This window comes from Rattus norvegicus, chromosome 2, assembly GCF_036323735.1.
Source record: "Rattus norvegicus strain BN/NHsdMcwi chromosome 2, GRCr8, whole genome shotgun sequence".
NCBI lineage: Eukaryota > Metazoa > Chordata > Mammalia > Rodentia > Muridae > Rattus > Rattus norvegicus.
Window position 1 is genome coordinate 211,531,238 of NC_086020.1, and position 20,356 is coordinate 211,551,593.

The 20,356-nt window shown below is 40.7% G+C and overlaps 1 long non-coding RNA gene across 4 annotated transcripts in view; it reads right to left on the minus strand.

Annotated features, from left to right (window-relative positions):
• The window catches only part of LOC102553943 (uncharacterized), a 133,704-nt gene that overhangs the window by 77,670 nt on the left and 35,678 nt on the right, over nucleotides 1-20,356 (minus strand). The window contains exon 6 of one of the 4 annotated variants that reach the window (XR_010064408.1): nucleotides 1,794-8,636. The exons of the other annotated variants lie outside the window; for them this stretch is intronic. This is a non-coding gene — a long non-coding RNA (uncharacterized LOC102553943). Of the gene's footprint in view, nucleotides 1-1,793; nucleotides 8,637-20,356 lie in introns of those variants that run through there. 4 annotated transcript variants of the gene reach the window in all.

A 20,356-nucleotide genomic window follows, 5' to 3' on the forward strand; every position in this document is an offset into this window, starting at 1 on the left:
TTCTGCCCTTATATTTTTTCATTTTTCCACCAATCTCTTCAATCTGCTTCAGTTATTGCACCACTAAGAAAAAAAGTTTTTCTTTTCCTGCTGAATTAAAATTTTATTTATTTCCTATTCTTTACTTCTGTACTACTTCATAAAAATAAGCACTTTGAATTTAATTTTGAAAACAAAGACACTGAGTGATCTCATATGCTCCTTCGAATTGTCCATAATATTTTTACAATAGGCAAGATGGACCATTTCAATGACTCTCAAATGTTTTAATCTCAAGGTCTCGTTCCATTATTCAAATGCATTTAAGAGTCTCAAAATGATTTCATGGATATGGGTTGTTTTGATAAGTATTAAATACATACAAATCACAACAAAACTCTTAAGCACAAGCACACCCAAGGACACATTCCACTACCTGTGGGAGTGATGACATCATCATATGTTGTATATAATCTGAAAACTTCTTCAGTGTAAGAGGAGGGTTTAGAGAGGAAATGGCATTCTGAATAAATGAATAGCAGGCATTACAGAGAAGATAACTCTCAAATATCAAATGTCTCCCAAAGGCCTGAGGAACACTTTGGGGTTACTGAACCGCATTTTGAGAAACACTTACCTAATCTTTACTTGATTAAAAAAATTATTTGAAATGTAAATGTAAATAAAAATGTTGTCCAATAAAAAATATTAACAAATTCTTCTATTTTTGAGAGTTTTTCTTTTTTTGTATGTTTGGGGGTTTTTTTCCTCACATACAAAGTCCTCTGTAGCCTGGCTATGTCTGTTTTATCTCTTACCCTGCAGCTGTACACAAAGAGAGAGAGAGAGAGAGAGAGAGAGAGAGAGAGAGAGAGAGAGAGAGAGAGAGAAATGAAAAATATACCTAGGTAACTCTCAGACCCAGAAGTATATATGTCCCAACCACTCATACTTCATTTCTTAGAAAGGGACACATGGTGCTAATTCAGTGTAAAAGAAGCTGGTAACGTTGCCTACCATACTCACCCACTTTAAAATTTCTGAGAAAATTTCTAAATGCAATATTTGAAATCAAAACATTTGAGTTCCACTTGGTCCATAGGGAAGAACCTAGTACTGTGTGGTTCTGTCAGGCAGTGGGTAGAAGAGAAATGGCAGACAAGTCAAGACCCAGAAAGTTCATTTGGAAGAAGATAGGAGTGGAGAGGGGCTACCCTCTTAACAAGGTTTTTATCTCCTAGAGCTTTTCTGATCTAATGATCCAGAAGTTCATTTATAGTCTCAGTTTTCCTAAAAGTCTTACACATTATATATCATTTTTATACTAATGTTTAGGTAGGGAAAAATAAGAAAAGGCAAGATTAGTCAACTTGGCACAACCTGGAACTACCTGGAAAGATAAACTAGAAAAAACTAGTCCAGTATGGGCAATGCCATTCCCTAGGCAGGGGCTCCTTAACTATGTAAAAGTAAAATATCAGCTGAGCAACAAGCAAGGCAGCATCGGTGCAATTCATTTCTCTGCAGTCTGCACTAGGAATACATGACTAGAAGCTCCAAGTTCCGGCTGTTTTGACTCCTCTATAATAAAAGTCTATATGTGGAACTGCATGCTGAAATGAACACTTTCTTCCCCAAGTCTCTTTAAGTTGGGATTCTTTGCCACAGCAGCAGAAATAAAACTAGAGCAAGGGTCTTGAAGGTTAGCATGGGTGGCCTTAGACTTGATCTGCTGAAATCACAACTGTGCCTTAAGGGTTTTTTTGGTTGGTTGGTTTTAGCTTCTGTTCTTGTTGTTTGGTTTGGTTGTTGTCTTGTGTGTGTGTGTGTGTGTGTGTGTGTGTGTGTGTGTGTGCGTGTGTGTGTGTGTGTGTGTGTGTGTGTGTGTGTGTTCATTTCTTCTTGTTTGAGACAGACTCATGTAGTCCAAGCTGGCCTCAGGATCCTGATCTTCTTGCCTCAGTCTCCTGGATTTTATGATTACCAGTGTGAACAATGGTGGCCGGCTCAGAATCCACCATCAGTAGCTCAGCTTTAGGGTAATGTTTTTTGGGGGGATCTTCAGATAGTCTTGCCTCCAGAACGTCTTCACTAGCACAAAAATCTTTCAGAAATTTTGTTGTCTACCCCTCAGACCACTAAGAAGCATGTGATCTAAAAGTCACCACCTACCAGTCTTAATATTGTCTAGTGAATAGACTGTGAATAAGGACCTAGTCTTTCTATGTCTTCACTGTTGTCCTTGATAAACCAGGCCAAAAAATTTTTTTTCAAAGTACAGAGTACTGGATTCTCAGCATCTCTATGTCAAAAGCCACTGCAGTCCTCCATACCCTGCTGCGTCCGCCAGCTTCTGAGGTAAGAAGCCATCAGAGGTACAGAAACGAAACAATGAGAAAGACCAGCACCAGGAACTCTGAAATGCCACAGATTATGACTGCAGCCTCAATCAAGGTGTCTTCCATGAGCAAACTATGACTTCTTTACAGCTAAAACATAGAGAAAAACAGTGTTATTCAAATACCAGAGTGAGGTGGTACACAGGAGGTCCTTGGCAGACCATGAGTCAGGTACCTGACCCAAGTCTACCTCTATATTGTACCACTGTGTTCCAAACACAGTCCTCAGACCTGCCCCAATACAACATGTAGAAAACTGCAACCTCTCACCAGAGCTCACCCCTTTGTAGACATAAGAAAAGGATGTTCCCAGTTATCATCTAATATTAATGACTTATTTTACATAAGGTTTAATTCTTTCATACTCTGCAAACAAATTGAAACATACATCAAGACAATGTCTCATCCAAGACAAAAATGTTTACTTAACATTTAGCACAATGAAGCTTCAGTTTGATTGGATTCCGCTGCCTGCTTCCTTCATTTATGAAGTAAGAGTGGGATCTAAACACAGTGTTTCAAAAATGCCAGAACAACAATGGCCGGAGAAAACTAACCACAGAGTTTCCTGCAAGGCATGGTCCTAACCTTATCTGAGTACAGAAAATTTACTCAGAGTAAATACACCAATGACAGTGACAAAGAAGCCTTTAGAGCTAAGGTTCCCACAGATTGTTTAAGTGAATGAAAGCATTGATGTAATCTGAATTAATGAAAATGGAGATAAGTAAACTAGAAGAGGGCAAGCCTAGACATGGAAGCCTAGATTTAGCTCACATTTTCAAAAAGCATATTATTGGTTATGAATATGAAGGAACATGTGACATTAATTCAGCCAGTGGATACTTCTAGTTAAACTCCTGTCTCTGCACTAGGATGGTGCCTTAGTTAGGGTTTCTATTGCTGTGAAGAGATACCATGACCATAGCAACTCATAAAGGAAAACGTTGGGGTTGGCTTATAGTTTCAGAGGTTCAATCCATCATCATCATAGTGGGAAGTATGGCGGCATGCAGGCAGACTTGGTGCTGGAGAAGGAGCTGAGAGTTCTACATCTCGATGTGAAGGCAGCAAAAGGGAGAGACTGAATCATACTGGCCAGATTTGTGCATATATATGAGACCTCAAAGCTTACCTATACAGTGGCATACGTACTTCCTCCAAAAAGGCCACACCTCCTAATAGTGCCAAGTACTCCCTATGGGCCAAGCATTCAAACTCATGAGTCCATGGTGGCCTTAACTATTCAAATCAGCAGAGCCCTCCCCACGTTCACACAAAAGGAAGAAGGAGAAACATTCCTGCTCCCACACGCCACAGGTAAGGCTAGGTTGCACATTAGCCATCATAGAAGTGGTAAAAAAAATCTGGTATCCAGTGGGTGATATGTGTGTGCAGAGGGGTAACAGTGGACATCCACCCAACCCAGGGCTTTTAGAGGCCCACACGTGAGCAACAGATGCAAACTGGGCAGGCTCGCTCACCTGTTCCGTTCATTTCGCTGGGATTTTCCCAGGTGCCAAGGAAGCCCAACAAATTCATGCATTCTTCTCTGTGACCTACTTTAGCACATTTTCATCATGGTTTAAAAATAAAAATTTCATGCTGCCTTGGCCCTTTTTAAATTCCTAGGAACCTAATAGTCTTCCATGAGGTTTGGAAAATAATTGCGAGTCAGCCTGCACTACCTCGGTGCTCTCCCTCTGTGTTCTGCCGAGACACTGCTACTCTGGATATTCTGAGGCATTTTGCTTTCCTGTGCTGCCTATCCTCATTGGCTATTATTACTTTAAGTATTCTTTCTGCTATTACCTTTTGTCACCAAGCCTGGCTCATAAGATGGGCCAAGCCTTCCTTCCTTTTCCCGTAATTTCCTATTTGCTCTTTATCCCTGTTAAAAAGCCAGTCCACCTTTATTTCCTTTTGTCATCTTTTCTTTTCCTTCTGACAGACTTCCATTTTTTTTTTGTGATGTGACTTTGCCCCTTTACTAATAACATCTATTTCATGGACCCGCCTGTACAAACTTTGCCCTGCCTGGCTCCATTCTCTGGCACAGGAATTTTACACAAACATCTTTTACCATGATCCATGTTCCATTTGTATGTCTTTTGAAACATCGCCCTGTCTCTACTGATGTTTTTATTAGAAATTACGAGAGCATTAAGTCATTAAAATCTGTATCACTTAGCCGTGTCACTCTACTGCCACCCCTGTCAGCGACCCTTGGAATAACACCGTAATGGAAAATTACTCTTTCGTGCATACAGTGAAAAAGAGAGAAGGGAAAAGTGATGGGGAAAGAAAACAGATAGAGTGCAGAGGCAAATCACTGGGGTCTGCGAAAGTGTCAATCAATCACTTTCTCCGATGTAAATGGCCAACTGGAATCATTCTGAGATTCGGCAGATATTCTGGGATAAAAAGGAGGGCAAAAAGACAAGAAAAGAATGGAGGAAAGATTAAAAAAACTGTCTATTCCTTTTCCTCTTGACATCATTTCCTTCCTAAATTGTTTGTTAAATTATTCTCAGGTCTATTCATCCCTTCAATGACTATTCATAGTGTGTTTACTGTGCACTGGGCAGAAAGCAGGAGCACTTCTCATTAGCACAGAGCTGGGAACCACAATGGTCTGGGGTCCATTCTAGTACCTAATGATTCTCATTGGAGATTGGTGCTCCAATCTCCTAAAATTATTCCTCAATAGGAAAATGGTCAGACAAGGAGACAAGCTATACATCCTTGTCACTTCAAGTGGTTTGTTGCCCAGGGCATTAGAAGTCTGTGTTGGTGAAGCCAGGGGAAGCAACTTCCTCTTCTGATGGATAACCACCTAAGACGAAGCAGTCATAGCTTTACAGGAAGTCTCATACTATTTCTTCTTGTAGGGAAAGTGACTGTTCAATTCACACAAACAATGTGGCTTCAGAATCACTTTTAGGAAGAGTGATGAGAGGGACATCGTGTCTTGCAGAATAGCAACAAGAGGAATAGAGGTGACCAGAGGTGACCTTATCTCTTGAGAATTTTCTTTCCTCTCTGTTGTATCCCAGACTGTCTTAAAAATATTTCAAGAACAGCATTGATTAGTTTTGCTTCTCAGTTGTATTTCTTTGCATGAAACGAAGCACAAAGGGATTTGCATGTATACGGGATTCCAGAATTGATTTGGACTCACATTTGAATCTTGGGTGACTTTAAGGAAGTCACTTGCTTCCCTGAGGAGCCATTTTCCTAGCTGGAAGAAGAGAAATGGAGGTGGTATCAGGAGGCTCCGAACAGGCATGGCTTCATCTACAGATGGTGAAGAGAAACAGAAGGGAACGGCCCCGCTCACACGGGCATGGGTGACACGTCCAGTTACCAGCCAGTCTTTGCTTCGTTTGCCCATTGCCCGTGTTTTTAATATCATCCCTGCTGCTGATCCTCCTTTATGTAGCCGTACAAGCAGAGCAAACTCTTTGGGTAATGTAGGGAGCTCTGTCTAAAATTAAAGTCCAAGATTGTGATGGGCAAAAAAGAAAATCTCATAAAGAGAATCCTTTACACAGTCATTACCGATTTCTGGCTGGGAACTGCATGTAGAACAATAGAAACATTTATTCCTGTGTTATTTCTGGAAGTCATTTGGATGTCAGGTTCAAGGCCAAAGAGACCACAACAGGGGCTCATTTGGAATAAGCAGATGGAGTTCTGCCCAGAGCTGGGGAGGAGTCCTTTAGTGGGAGAGGCCTTGATTCCTTTGCTTTCAAGCCCCCTGGTGGAGAACAGAATCAGAACACTGAGACGAAATCCCTTGCGGGACTCAGCATCTGACAGATCCGTATTCCAGATTAGCTTATTTTCTGTTGCTAAAAACACGATGCACAGGATGCGCAAGTTAGACAAGGAGAAAATGTTTATTTCGGCTCACGACGCTGACCCAACAACAAATTTAACAGTCAACACAATACAAATCAAAGTTTATCATATGGTTTACAGTATTAATTGCTATGGAAGAGACGGTGTTGATTTCAAAACCAGACTAAATTTTTAAAAGGGTTAAACTGTCAAGTTTGAATTGTGCATAAGAAGAAAATGAACATCACGTTCATCGACCTCTTTTTTTCCAAGTCTGACATCCAGTTTTACATCACAGAGTTCATTTATTTATACAATGGAGAATATTAATGCAGGGCTCCATGAAAAATCTGGCCTGAGATTCATAGTTCCAACACAAACAGACATTTTACAGTGAGCAATGGCTGTTTTCTAAACATCTATCCATTATTATCTTGTGATTCCCCAGGATTTTACATCCATAGACACCTCTGCCATGCATGGGAAGGAATTATATGAGTCTAGACTAGAAATTGAATATGTATCTGTGGTGATTTGAATAAAAATGCCCCTCATGGGTCCATATATTTAAATGCTTAGGGAGTGGCACGAGTTGAAATGGTTAGGACGTATGGCTTTGTTGGTGGAAGTGTGCCAGTGCGGATGGGCTTTGACGTTTTCAAAAGTCCAAATTGGGCCAGTATCTCTCTCTCTCTCTTCCTATTGCCTGTGGAACTGGATGTCAAACCTTCAGCTATTTTTCCAGCACCATGTCTGCCTGCCTGCCCCTCTGCTCCCAGTCATGAGGAGAATGGACTGAACCTCTGAAACTATAAGCCAGCCCCAATTAAATGTTTCCCTTTTATAAGAGTTGTCTTGGTCATGGTATCTCTTCACAGCAGTAGGAAATTGACTAAGTTTAGTGCCAATTGACAAAAATCTTCCCTGAAGGTTTTATTCACATACTTGTCTTGTGGTTGGTTTGTGAGTGTGTGTGTGTGTGTGTGTGTGTGTGTGTGTGTGTGTGTGCGCGCGCGCACGCGCGCGCGTGCGCATATGTCTCTGTGTATGTGTGTTCGTGTGTATATGTTTCTTTGTATGTGTCTGTATCAGTGTGTCCACATCTGGGTCTGTGTGTAGGTATAGAGGGGCAGGTGTTTAATATAGGATTGAATCCATCAATCTTATCAATGTATTACATATTATTGCAGACTATTTGAATCTGGAGGTTACCAATTTGGCTAACTCCAGGAGTCTCTTGTCTCTGTGCACAGTGGGTTTATGGGTAACCCACCACATAAGCCTGACAGCTTTGATTCAGGGCAAGCAGTTTATCTTCTAACCATCTCCCCGGCCCCATAAGCCTATGACTCAGAGTAATGGGGCACAAAATGCCATTCAGTAGAGACTTCTAGAAAAGATCATCCTCATTTTCTTGTTTTTGTGTGTCAGGGAAATGGGGTCTGAGTAACTGCTTTAGATATTTCACTGAAGATGACCTGAAGATTGTGTAGACACAAGTGTCAGAGTGCAACAAATCCCAGAAGAACAAACTCGCAGATAAAGCAAGCCATGGGAGACCATTCGGCTGTGCAAGGCAATGAAAAGACCTTCAGAAATCACATTTTCCATTTCCTAAACAAAGGAGAGCTGTGGATGGGGTATCCAGCTCCTGGTCCCTTAGTCCTGTGAAATATCTTGTCTCAGCACAGCAATCCTTCCCCAAAGTAAACCTGCCTTTATTAAAGTCAACTTGTATACCAAGTCAACATTTGTATGTGTAAGTCACACAGAAGCAAGTTCTTAAATTTGGAGAGAGAGAGAGGAGAGAGAGAGAGAGAGAGAGAGAGAGAGAGAGAGAGAGAGAGATTTCCCAGAAAACTAAAAATAGTAGAGCGTATTGAATTAGAAATGAAAGGTGCAGATGTTAAGGCAGGCTCAGGGGCATCGATTCTAAGGTAATTTAGGGGAAGGAAATGACAGACGCTCTCAACCTCCAGCATAGTAAGTTGTTTTGTGATGCCATCTTAATGAAAGCAGCACGCATTCTCTTTCCTCTTCTGCAATACAGTCAACGGATTTTCTCATCCTCTCTGTTTTTTTCTCTCCTACTTTTGCATAGATTTTGTATTTTTGTTTTTAATAAAGGTAGAAGTGGTTTTTTTAGAATTTCTATTGCAACAGCAGGGCTTGAACTTCAGGTCAGCTGAAAGGAAGAGTGTGTGCTGTCTCCATGGAAACCATAGCAGTATAATGTCAGGTACTAAGAGACTTCAAGAATGAAGGTATAAAATCCCTGCATCATTTTAATAAACACATCCTACTTACCGTTATTTAACTGTACTCTGCGTACATATGCTCTATGCCTTAATAGCCACTCTTCATCAATTTCCTTTGACCGTGGCTAACCTTTCTCAGTTGGTCTTGATTATGCTGCTAAGTAAATAAAGATGAAAAGAATGCTCTTCATTAAAGTATTATAAATGCCTTATTATTCTGAAATCTCATTAGACATATATATGCCTTAATTAGAAAACAATACAGCAGGGGACTCCTTCATAACGGTTAACTTAAACCCACAGAGACCAGCAGATCAATTAAGAATCAGGACTCGCATTTTGCTCATAATTCCTTATCTTATACTACAAGCTCCCTGTGTTCTGTGTGGGAGGGGAACAAATAGAATAAGATGAATTGTTTTACCCCACCCCTGGTTACGAGTACTAGAACCTTCAGCGATTGTTCTTTCAGAAGCCTATCTGTGGAAGAAAGACGAATGATGGCCCCAGGTACCCTTGGTCTCCCAGGCATCAGCAGATGCACTCAAATGTTTGAAAACCCCCACTGTACAGAAATTGTTAGGAAGAGCTCAGGGGCAGTGCTGTGAAGCAAATGGCTGTCAGTGCCTAAACCTTCCTTGTCTTTCCTCTTGGCACTTCCCCTCAACCAATGGGTCTCTTAGGTTCTCTACTGATCTTTCTACACATTCACTTGCATCAAGAAGCAAGGATAAAGGAAAGAAGGAAGGAGCAGGGAAACAGAGTGAAGGTGGGGATGGGGGAAGGGACGAGGAAAGGACCCACGTGTGATAGTTCCAGTAATCCCCACACTTTGGAGGCAGAGGTGAGGCATCACTGCAGGGACAAAGGAAGCCTAGTCTACATTGTGTGTTTCAGGCCAGATACAGTTACAAAAAAAGAGACCTTGCCTCAACACACACACATACACATACACACACACACACACACACACACACACTCACACACACACACACACACACACACACACACAGTGCACATATACAGGCTCATCATTAAGTTACCAATGATTATAAAGCAAACAAAGGACTCAGGAATACAATCCTACCTTCCAGAGAAAACAGTTGTGAAGGAAAAGTCTGGTAAGGAAATCTGCACCATAGACTCTTCTAAAAGGCTTATTATTAGCTGCTTAGGATTTCAGAATTGTGGAGAAATTAGAATGCTGAAAATCCAGAGCCTAATTACATTTTATTTGAGGGCTATTTTTGGCTTCTTTAATACCCATTCTTTGTCTACTTCTGTATCAAACCTAATATCTTTGTGAAACCTCTTAGAATCTATTAACAGACTGTGGTGGTTTGAATATGCTTGGCCCAGGGAGTGACACGATTAGGGTGTATGACCTTGTTTTAGTAGGTGTAGCCTCATTGGAGGAAGGGTGTCACTATGAGGGTAGGCTCTGAGATCTTCCTCCTAGCTGCCAGGAAGCCAGTCTTCTCCTATCAGCCTTCTGATGAAGATGTAGAGCTCTCAGTTCCTCCTGAACCATGCCTGACTGGACACTGCCTGTTCCTGCCTTGATAATGAACTGAACTTCGGAACCCAGGCTCAATTAAATGTTGCCTTTATAAGACTTGCCTTGGTTATAGTGTCTCTTCACAGCAATGAAAATCATAACTAAGACACAGATCCATTCCCTTCCACCAACCAAAATACTGAGAATATTGCCAGGTAACATCTGAGGTCCACAGCCCAGGTCTCCACTCTTCCCTACAGTCACTATGTCTACCTGATGTTTCCAACAATGTATTTTAAAAGTATCTTGATTTAAGACTTTCTTTACTCTGTTCATACTTCTCAAAAACAAAAACAAAAAAAAAAAAACTCATCAAACTGTTTCCGCTTTGGAACATGGTCACTCATATTTTGCTACAGAATAAAATATCTCATCCTGTTTGAAAGAGAGCTGTCATTCTTATGCCAATACAGCCAGGATACTAGGTGACAGTTTTTTCTGGTTTAGCCAACTCCTACACATCACTCATTTAAAACATAATTTTTCTAGATTTTTAAGTTTATATATGACATTAAAAGAACATTAAATGGGGTTGGGGATTTAGCTCAGCGGTAGAGCGCTTGCCTAGCAAGCGCAAGGCCCTGGGTTTGGTCCCCAGCTCCGAAAAAAAAAAGGAAAAGAAAGAAAGAAAGAAAGAAAGAAAGAAAGAAAGAAAGAAAGAAAGAAAGAAAGAAAGAAAGAGAACATTAAACAAGGTCTAGAAAGATGGCCCAGCTAATAAGAGCACTGGCCACTCTTCCAGAAGACCTAGGTTATTCCCAGCACCTATACGATGACTTATAACTCCTTAACCTCAGTTCTAGGGGAATCCAATGCCCTCTTATGATCTCTCTGAGTACCAGTCCTGCATGTGGTATACAGAAATACAGGCAGGCAAAAATCCATGCACATAAAATTATTTTTAGTTAAAAAAAAACAAGAACAAAGACCTACTTATATTCAAAATTTTCAACTGAAATCTTGTGAAATAATGTTCACAATTAAAAAGAAGTAATAAACCTATGCTTCATGTAATCATATAAATTCATATATACCTTTAAACATATACATCCACATACATATTTTAGACAGAGATGTGGAATGCTGCATTTAATAATATAGAGGCTCTTATACCATGACCAGGAAAAGTCAAGGTCTGATCTTTGGTTTTCAATGTCATCTGATAGTGTACAATAACCCAAGTGACCTTTCTGCTCTAGTCAAAGACTCCTCTGTAGACAGAAGAATGGCAACAACAGAATGAGGTCACCCTGCCTTGAGTAAAGAGAGATAAAAGAGAGAGCCCTGGGGAAATGGAGCCTGCATCACTACGACAATATGTGTTTTAAGTGCTGAGGCTTCATTAGAGTTGACAGTCTCAGAGGACACTTGGATTTCTCTTATCCTCATCCCAATCTACTGTAAGCCAAACAATGAGTTCAAGTACACACCTTACCAGTTCAAGGGCATTGCTGTGGGAGAAAAAGTTTCAATCTCATTGACTCCTGAGCATGTGAAGCAGGAGGGGACATGTATCCTCATCCTGATTGTGTCCTCAGAAAGCAGTGACACAGGAGCAAAGCTGTGGGGCTATCTGCAGAGTTCAGTGTGAAGGTCATTTGGAGGACATTGGGTGTCATTGAAGTCAAGACAGAATCTTTGGGTAGTCACATCTATATGTTCAGGGTAATGAAGTCTTCTGACTAGTCTTACTTAGAATATAGTCTTACCTAGCACTTACTCTATCCAATTGCTATAGGACTTTAAAAACCAGCCCCTCCTGTCTCAGTCATTTATTCATTTTTCTGGCTAGCCTGAAATAAATTATTAGGCTTCTGAGAAAACCAGGAAACTGGGATGGCTATTCAGCAATTCATCTAGGACTAAAGAGGGGCAGAATTCAGGAAGCACTTATCTTGCCGGATAGATATTTAAGGGGGTAAAATCAAGACTCACCCAAGTATCCCCTAGTCCAAAGATGACAGGATCCAGGAAAGTGGAGACAGAAGTCACAGCCCATGGAAGAAGCCCATGCAGTCCCCCATGTTGTCTCCCTCCATGCTCCATTCTCTAAGCCAATTCACTCCCACGTCCTCAAGTTTATACCAAAGTGAACCACTTTGAAGCCTCGAGAGGTTGACAAAAATATTGTTCCCAATATTAAGTTGTTTTTTTTGTCCCCCAAATGAGTACTTTTGAATTACAAATGTATCTGTTCACTTCTGGATATAACGTTTTGCAGTGAATAAATGGAGACTTAATGAATAAAATCTTGTTCTAAGCATGGCTATTATATTTGATTTTACAACTCATTTTTTTTCCTCTTCTCCCATGCAAAATTTTCTGAATCCAAAATAATCTTACATATTTCTAAACTAAAGATGGGGGAAGACTTAAAATAAGTTTTACTGTAAGTCCAAATTTAACAGAATTTGTCCTTCTGACCTTTAAAATATGAATGTAAAATTTGGCTTATCAGACTAAGTTATTATTTCTTATTCTCCATAGGCCTGTCTACACACCAGAGTCAGCTCTGGGACTGCTCTTTCAAAGGGTTCTCCAAGGTCAACAAAACCTGAGATTACAAATAAAAAATTAATTTATGAAATCAAATCACAAGAAGCACTGGGGTCAGAAGAGTCTGCATCTTCCTTTAGTGGTCTGGTCTCTCTATGGGACCAGTGACACGCAGAGCAACTGTCTCCCTTTAATATTAATTCAGGGGTGTCTATGTGTGCCCACTTACAGGCACATGCACACATGCATGAAGCTTTATTGAAAAAGATTTCAATTTACCTGAAAATTGTACTACACACAAAGCATTCTATAAAATAAGGCAGCATTCGCAAGTTGGTAAGAGTAAAAAGGCTCGTCATTCAGTGCAGGAGAGTGGCACAAAGAGGCTGCTGCTGGCTTTCATTAACAGTTTATCAGGAAAGAGGTTAAGCTGGAAGGGGGGTTGGCTGGGACCCCTCACCTCAGTCACCAGCGTTCCATCAAAATGAATGACTTTATGGTCATTGCTCCACAAAATGCTTCTGTCAGGAAAACAAAACAAAACAAAAACAAAAACAAAAACAAAAACAAACAGACAATGAAAACCTGACTGGAAACTAGATTCAGAATGAGGGAAATCCCTGCTAGACTGTGCCAGCCTTCTCTAGAACAGAAGGTCTGCTCCATCCATCCTTTCTCAGATCCTAGCCACCTCCCAGCACTTGTTTTCAGCTCAGTGGATGTCCAGATTCTTATGAACCATTAGTGATGACAACAAAAATGACAAGGAAATTCTGCACCCTTTGAATCAGCCCAGGGCCTCCCTTGGCAGCATGTGAAATGGGATGCAGTAACCCATGACAATCATATTTTGGTTCTCTCTAATGAGTGCATTGTTTAATGATCCTCATGTCAGTACACAATTGGAACCCAAATGGAAAATTATTTTCTCATTGAGAATATTTCATCACCATGAGTCACGACTAAGGAAACAGGCTGAAAAGAGGTCTAGGCACAGGATGGGGAGAGTTAGTGACATGTCCTTGGGTCACCAGCAGACCCTCAGGTCCTTCCAGGTCTCTGACTGTACTCAGCCTACACCGGGGCAAACATTATCCAAAGTGGCATTGTGCCAGAAGGCTTTCAGTATTGTGATTCATAGGCCAGCTGTTATTTATGGAACACTGAGTCAGTGGCTGAATCTCGGCAAGTCTGTCTTTGAAATGCCTGACAGCACCTCTACAGTCCGGATATTGTTCTTGACTCTGTATTTATGTTTTCCTTGAAATTCAAAATTAGCGATTTTTGTTGATGTGGCTGTTGTTGTTAAAGATTTAGGGAGGGCTGGAGGAATGACTCAATGAGTAAAGTGCTTATCTTGAAAGCATGAGAACCAGGGTTCAATTCCCCGAACCGACATAAATAAAGGCAAGCACAGTGATGAGAGACTTTCAGTGCTCATACTGGGTAGATATTAGTGGGGAGATCCTCCATGCCCTCTGGCTAACCAGACAAGCTTATTTGGTGAGTGAGAGACACTGTCTCAACCTCATGAGAGACCCACCCCAAAAAACAAAACCTAATGTGGATAGAACCAAACCACAGCTGAGGTTGAAACTGGCCTCCATATGCATACACACACATGTGCACACATATGAACACACGCATGATTTAGGGGAAAGTTGGCTCTGTAGTTTCAACATTAATCATGGCAGGTTCCTGCCAAACACTGACTAGAATGATTCCTATGATGAACTTCTCTTTACTTATCTGAATAGAAGGATAACAAAATCATTTTTTAGTAATAAAAACCTAAATACAAGGTTGAAATGTGAGCAAAGCAGGAGGTGTTTTCCATAGCCATCTCCCCTGGAATGATGCTCCTTTGAGAATGGTGTAGATCAGGCTTCAGGCTGAGCCCTTCTCCCCTGAGCAGCCTCCTGCTTCACGAATGGTCATTAGGGTGTCACTTGGTTTTGTCACCTAACAAATGTCTTCTGAGACACAAAGTCTCTACCCCTGAAGACAATCCTACCTATTGCTCCTACTAGATAATAAAATGTCAACAGAAGAGAAAGTGTTAATACATGTAATTAAAATGCCAGTGTTCTCTCTGATTTGATGTGCAAACCAATTTTGAAGGTATTTGATTTGACCAATTTTTAAAGTAAATATAAGAAAAGAGTATGTCCTCTAGAATATATTCATAAGTATAACACTCATGTTCAAGCCTGTGGACTTTTGGTGTAGGATAAAACATTAGAATTTTAAAATAGGCTTCTGAACAAAATAGAGGTTCAGATTGAAGAGAGAAAAACTCTGGCACTGGTCAGAGCAAGCTGGTTATGAGCAAGCGGGCATTTTCAACCTCTCTCCTTCGGAACTGAACATTCCTTTCAAGGATGGATGTGGAGGAGAACGAGAGGGCCGAGAGTGGTTGTGCAAAGCCGGGCTGTGTTTAAAGGTGCCATATTTGCATTGGCATATACAAAACAAGAAAAGAAAAATGTTAGATAAAATGTTGAGACTGAGGCAAGTGACAAGCTTGGCCCTAATAAGGACATGTTGGAGTTGGGGATTAAGTCAGTGGTAGAGCCCCAGGAGACAACAGTACAACAACATCAACAACAACAACAAACAAGACAGACATCTTTACCATCCACCCCCTACTACTTCACCCAGACTCGGGGAACATCAAGGAAGAGGATGAGGATGGATGTAAGAGCTGGAGACTAGAGAGGGATGCTGCCCAATGCTGTCTTCCAGACACGGCAACCCGAATTCCAGCACAGCCTAAGAAGGAGCCCTCAAGGTCACACCCATTCCTGGGGAACCATTGGCAGATGATAGTTGCTGGGAGAGGTAGGCTATCCCTCTTTAACAGTGTGGCCACTGGCAAGTTACTCATGTTCCAATGCATGGCCCGTGCCTATGCACTGACTGAACATAAACTGTTATATATAAAAGGGAAGAAATTCTTAAGTTCTAAGGGGGAGAAGTAGTTTGGGGGGGGGTTGTCCGGGGTGAAGTTGAAAGTGGAAAATGGGAAGAAGTTACAAATACATTTCACATTATACATATATGAAATTCTCAAATAGTAATATTTTTGAAAAATATTTTGCTATAGGTGTCAGAATTAGGAGGCCAGAGAGGTTGTCTCCAGGCTTTCTGGGATCCCTGTCATTTGAATGTGCTCGTCTTACACTGTGCAATCACAGTCCCCATCACCTTCCTCCATGCGCACTAATTCCTCTAGCAAGGTGGCACTCTGGAGGTTAATGAAATGGACAGAGTAGCCCTGAATCCTCCCTTGAGAGCACCTAGCATTGCTCAGCTAATGCTCTACATTCTGCTAATGTGAATGACAACTGTGGAATTTCCCAGGGCCCAGGAAGGCAGAGGATATCATCAAACATCCCAATAGCTCCCCATTCTCCTTCCCCTGTCGGTGCCTCTATCATTGTAGAAATAGCCTCATTTTTTAACAGAATTATGACAAACACCACAATAGCCTCATTTTACAGCAGCACTAAAGTACATTTTTAAGATGCATTTCATATCAAAGCCACTCTAATTTCAGCCTTTTGGAGTCTTTATTCTCCTTCTCTCAAGAAGCAGACTGTTTCTGAAAGCCACTGGGAGAGCAGAGGAATGCAGGCAGCATCTGCCTGGGACAAGATGCTGCCTCACAAGTCTTTAGTGATTCACAGGTTGTAAATGTACTTGATGGTGTAGTTGTGCCTTTATACCAGGAGTTCTGAAAAGGCTAGCCATTTGCAACTTTCAAGTGGTTAGTGGTTGACAGTACTCCATCCCTAACACAGTCACAAATGCCCATGTCTTACCCATATCCCTTTTGATAGCTATGACTTCAATTTCTTTCCCAGTATTTCCTATTATCTGGAATATGAGAGGTGAGCACTCTTTTGTTTATTTCTATGAACCCCCCCCACCCCCCACACACAAAATCTTAAATACGTACTTTAGTTGTAAGTGGACATTTTCAGACTGTTTGGAATTACCCTCAAACACTTCTCATTTAATGGACAGAAATCTTTTATAAAACAGGTGGATTTATAGTAATTGTGCATGTGATCTGGCCTATCAGACAGCTATGAGTACAACAATGCTCTTCTCTTTATATCAAAATATCAGCTACCCATAGCTTAAAGTTATCACTAGGATTGTGACACTTGGATGGCCAGTTTCTGCTTTAAAATATCTCAGGGTAGAAAAACAAGCTGGCCCTAATCAGAAGGTCATTTGAATAGACCTTAGGATGCAAGACAAAGGAATGCCTGGTTGACGGTCAAACCCAGAGGATTTTTTTCATCTCTGATTAATGGACTTGACATCCATTTCCCCTTGCTCTGCCAAACCAGTTCAGGATTTATTGTTAAATACCACTGAGATCATAGGAAACTAAACCTTTTTGGATGAAAATATTGCACCAGAGGCCAGAGCTTCTGTAAAGAGTTCTGGATCACCTAAGGAAGTATAAGGCAGTTCATGATCTTGGTCCATTTACCACCACAATGTCCACTGTGTGTGGAACCTTTTAGAGTGAAAAATGGACAGCATGAGCAAGGACTATGGTGGACATGATTGAGTAATGAGATTTAAAATAACTTTTTAAAGAGCAGTGGAACCAGGAGGAAATGAGATGAGGAAGATGGCATCCCTCTCATTTCACAAGCAAGTCATTCTCATTAGCTCCATGATCACCTAAAATGGCACAGGGGAGGGACACAAAACCAAAGTGTTTCTTTTGATCACTGTCTTAAGCTATGTAGAATTCTTCTCATATAGATAAGAGACTGCTAATTTGCTACTACCAAAGCAATGTTAGGGTCAAAACCCCTACTTCTTTCTAGTAGGAAGTCTTCTGGTATTCACTTGAGTGTACCATTTATGTCTTTCTAGAGAGTATAAGGTACATCACAACAAAAGGTATTGGTATTTGTGGTTAAAAGACCTGGGTATAAAACCTGCTTTGTGGCCTTAGGCCAGTTATCTAGAAGCTGTAATAAACTCTTTTTTAAAAAATAAAAATTTTTAAAAATTCCTGTTCATAGGCCTCTTTGTGTCTACATATGGATTCCCAAGGTTGACCTTGATACGAGCAATAGATGGTTGTATAATAACAATAGAAGAAGGAATCATGATGAGTTGAGTAAAACTGTAGATCTCACCATATCATAAAAAGAAAGAAAAAAGAAGCTATACGCAGGAAGTCTCACCCACATGGCTGCCTAAACATGTCGTGAACATGGGGCAATACCAACAGACATGCTAAAACAGAAGAGGGAACCATCCTATTGTCCCATCCCTAGATAAAAACCTAAGGCAACTGAGAAACACTGAGCGTGGGAGAAATAATCTTCCCCAGGGAAGAACACACCAACTGGTTACCCAATACCAAATGGTCTGCCCTGGAAATCTACATATGATGAACAGAATACAGACCAAGCAGGTAATATTTAGAAATATGTACATATGTATGTATATACATACACACATGCATGGAATAAGCAATTAATGAAGAATGGTGCCATGAATTTTAAAGAGAGCAAGGAGAGCTATTTGAGAGGGTATGGAAGAAGGAAAGAGAAGGAGAAAATTGTGAAATTATATTACAATCTCAAACAAAATTTAAAAAATTAAAAGTGGAAACGGAATGTGATGATGTCTATTTTTTTTTTTTTGCTAATTAGCTATGCTTTTTGGGCAGTAGATTTCCTAGTGTAGCTAAGATATTGTTTAATGGTGACAGCAAAGGAAATAATGAACCGAGACATGAAGGAGCATTCATGTGATGCCATTATTTACAAAGGGAAATCTACTGTGGCCAAGCAAACCCCCGTGTGTGAGTCGCAGGCATCGCTACCTGCCTGTGGTGACTGAGTCTTGGGAAATGAAACATGAAATGTGAATGAGCATACTTTTGCAACATATTTTCATTTGCTTGTGTATTCTTCTGTGAGAGCACAGCCTCTTACTTTGAGCATATAAATGATTGGTTTTGAGATTAGATGTGTTAAGCAAGAGACGAGCTCATTATCCGTGCCCTGTTGCAAAAATTATCCCTGTGGCCATGGCATATACACCATATAATGTACACACTGTGTTAGTGCTTCTGTCTTCTTTGTGCAAACCAGAGGGTCTAGATAGGACATGTTAGCAATTCCTAATGGAGGTTCTAATTCCTACTTAGAAACAGACAGTAAGAGATGAAATCAACCCAATCTGAAAATACACAGTGGCCATACCATTTCCCAAGGGATGCTATTTAAACAGTTCACTCCTGATCTTTGACTGGAACATGTTTCAGACTTTAATTATGATGTTCTGGGAATCTATGACAGATCATACCTTTCTTTAAAGGTTTCTCGCTAGGATAAAGCAGCACTACAACACGCAAACACACACACACACACACACACACACACACCACACACACACACACACACACACACCACACACACATACACACACCAGACACACATACACACACACACACACTCCAGATACACACACACTCCAGATACACACACACACACACATACACATACACACACACACACACACACACACACACACTCAAAAAACCCTCACACAGGACACTTAATTAGTGCTAGAATAATTAACTCTTTTGGGGTTTGATTTCATTTTACCATTAACTTTCAATTCTAGGTAGCCATATCTGCTTCTGTTGCCTTTTTAGCAATTCTTAGAATGGAGATTGCAGCAAGAACTTGCTATTTCTCTAGCAAGATTTTGCTTTAGTTTCAAAAACACACACTATCTAACTAGATGGCTTCATTGCCTTGCCAGCATGAGGATATAAATTCAATCTCCTTAATTCCAAAACAGAATGTGCCTGTAATCCCAGCACTGAGCAGGCAAAGCCAGCAGGTTTCTGGGGCTTAGTGGCCAACTTGTCTAGTCAAATAGGTAAGGGACAGTTCTCTGAGAGACCCTGCCTCAAAAAAAATAAGATAGAGAATGGTAGCGCGAAGAAGACTTATGACATAAACCTTTTGGTTCTATACTTATATATCCAAATTCAGGAAAAGACGATTACATACACACACACACACACACACACACACACACACACACACACACACACACACTAAATAAAATTGCTTGTTAGGAAGTGAATACATGCAGCAGGAAGAGAGTAAACACCTGAGACACAGACCATTCATATCAAACCTTTCCGAGTTTCTATTTCCCAACATACACAATGGAAAAAAGATTTGCATACATGGAATGGTAGCTGCAACTGTGTCTGACATACACCAGGTGCTCAATAATTGTGAGGCAGCTTTTCCAGTCCCCCATATCTCCCATCGCAAAATGGGATACTCTGCATTTTAATTCAAGGCTGTCGAGGCGCACAGAACGGCTGTCAATCTGACGAGCTTTCAAACCTGTAGCACCCCACCACCATCCTCTCCTCAGAGTGTCCTTTTGGGTGACATTGTCTGTGCGTAGATCTAAGAGGAAAAGATGACAGACCTGACTTGAAATAGGGAAGGCTGGGATATGAAAGGTTACGCTGAGTGATCCTGAATGCTAGGAATGGCTTAAGAAAAGAATTCGCTCTTCATTAGCAAAACCCAAATAAAACCTGATCACATTAGGCTCACCATGACAAAGAATAATTCAATCAGTAGCTTCTTTTAAGATAAAATATAAAGTCTCTTTGTGGAAGTAATTTAGAGAAAGGTGAGGCAAAAAAAAAAAAAAACACTTCTGGCTGAGGATGGTTCTATTGCACTGTTTGCCTAGGAGAAAAAAAAATAATGGAAGATCTTGCTAAAGCGATAATGCACACC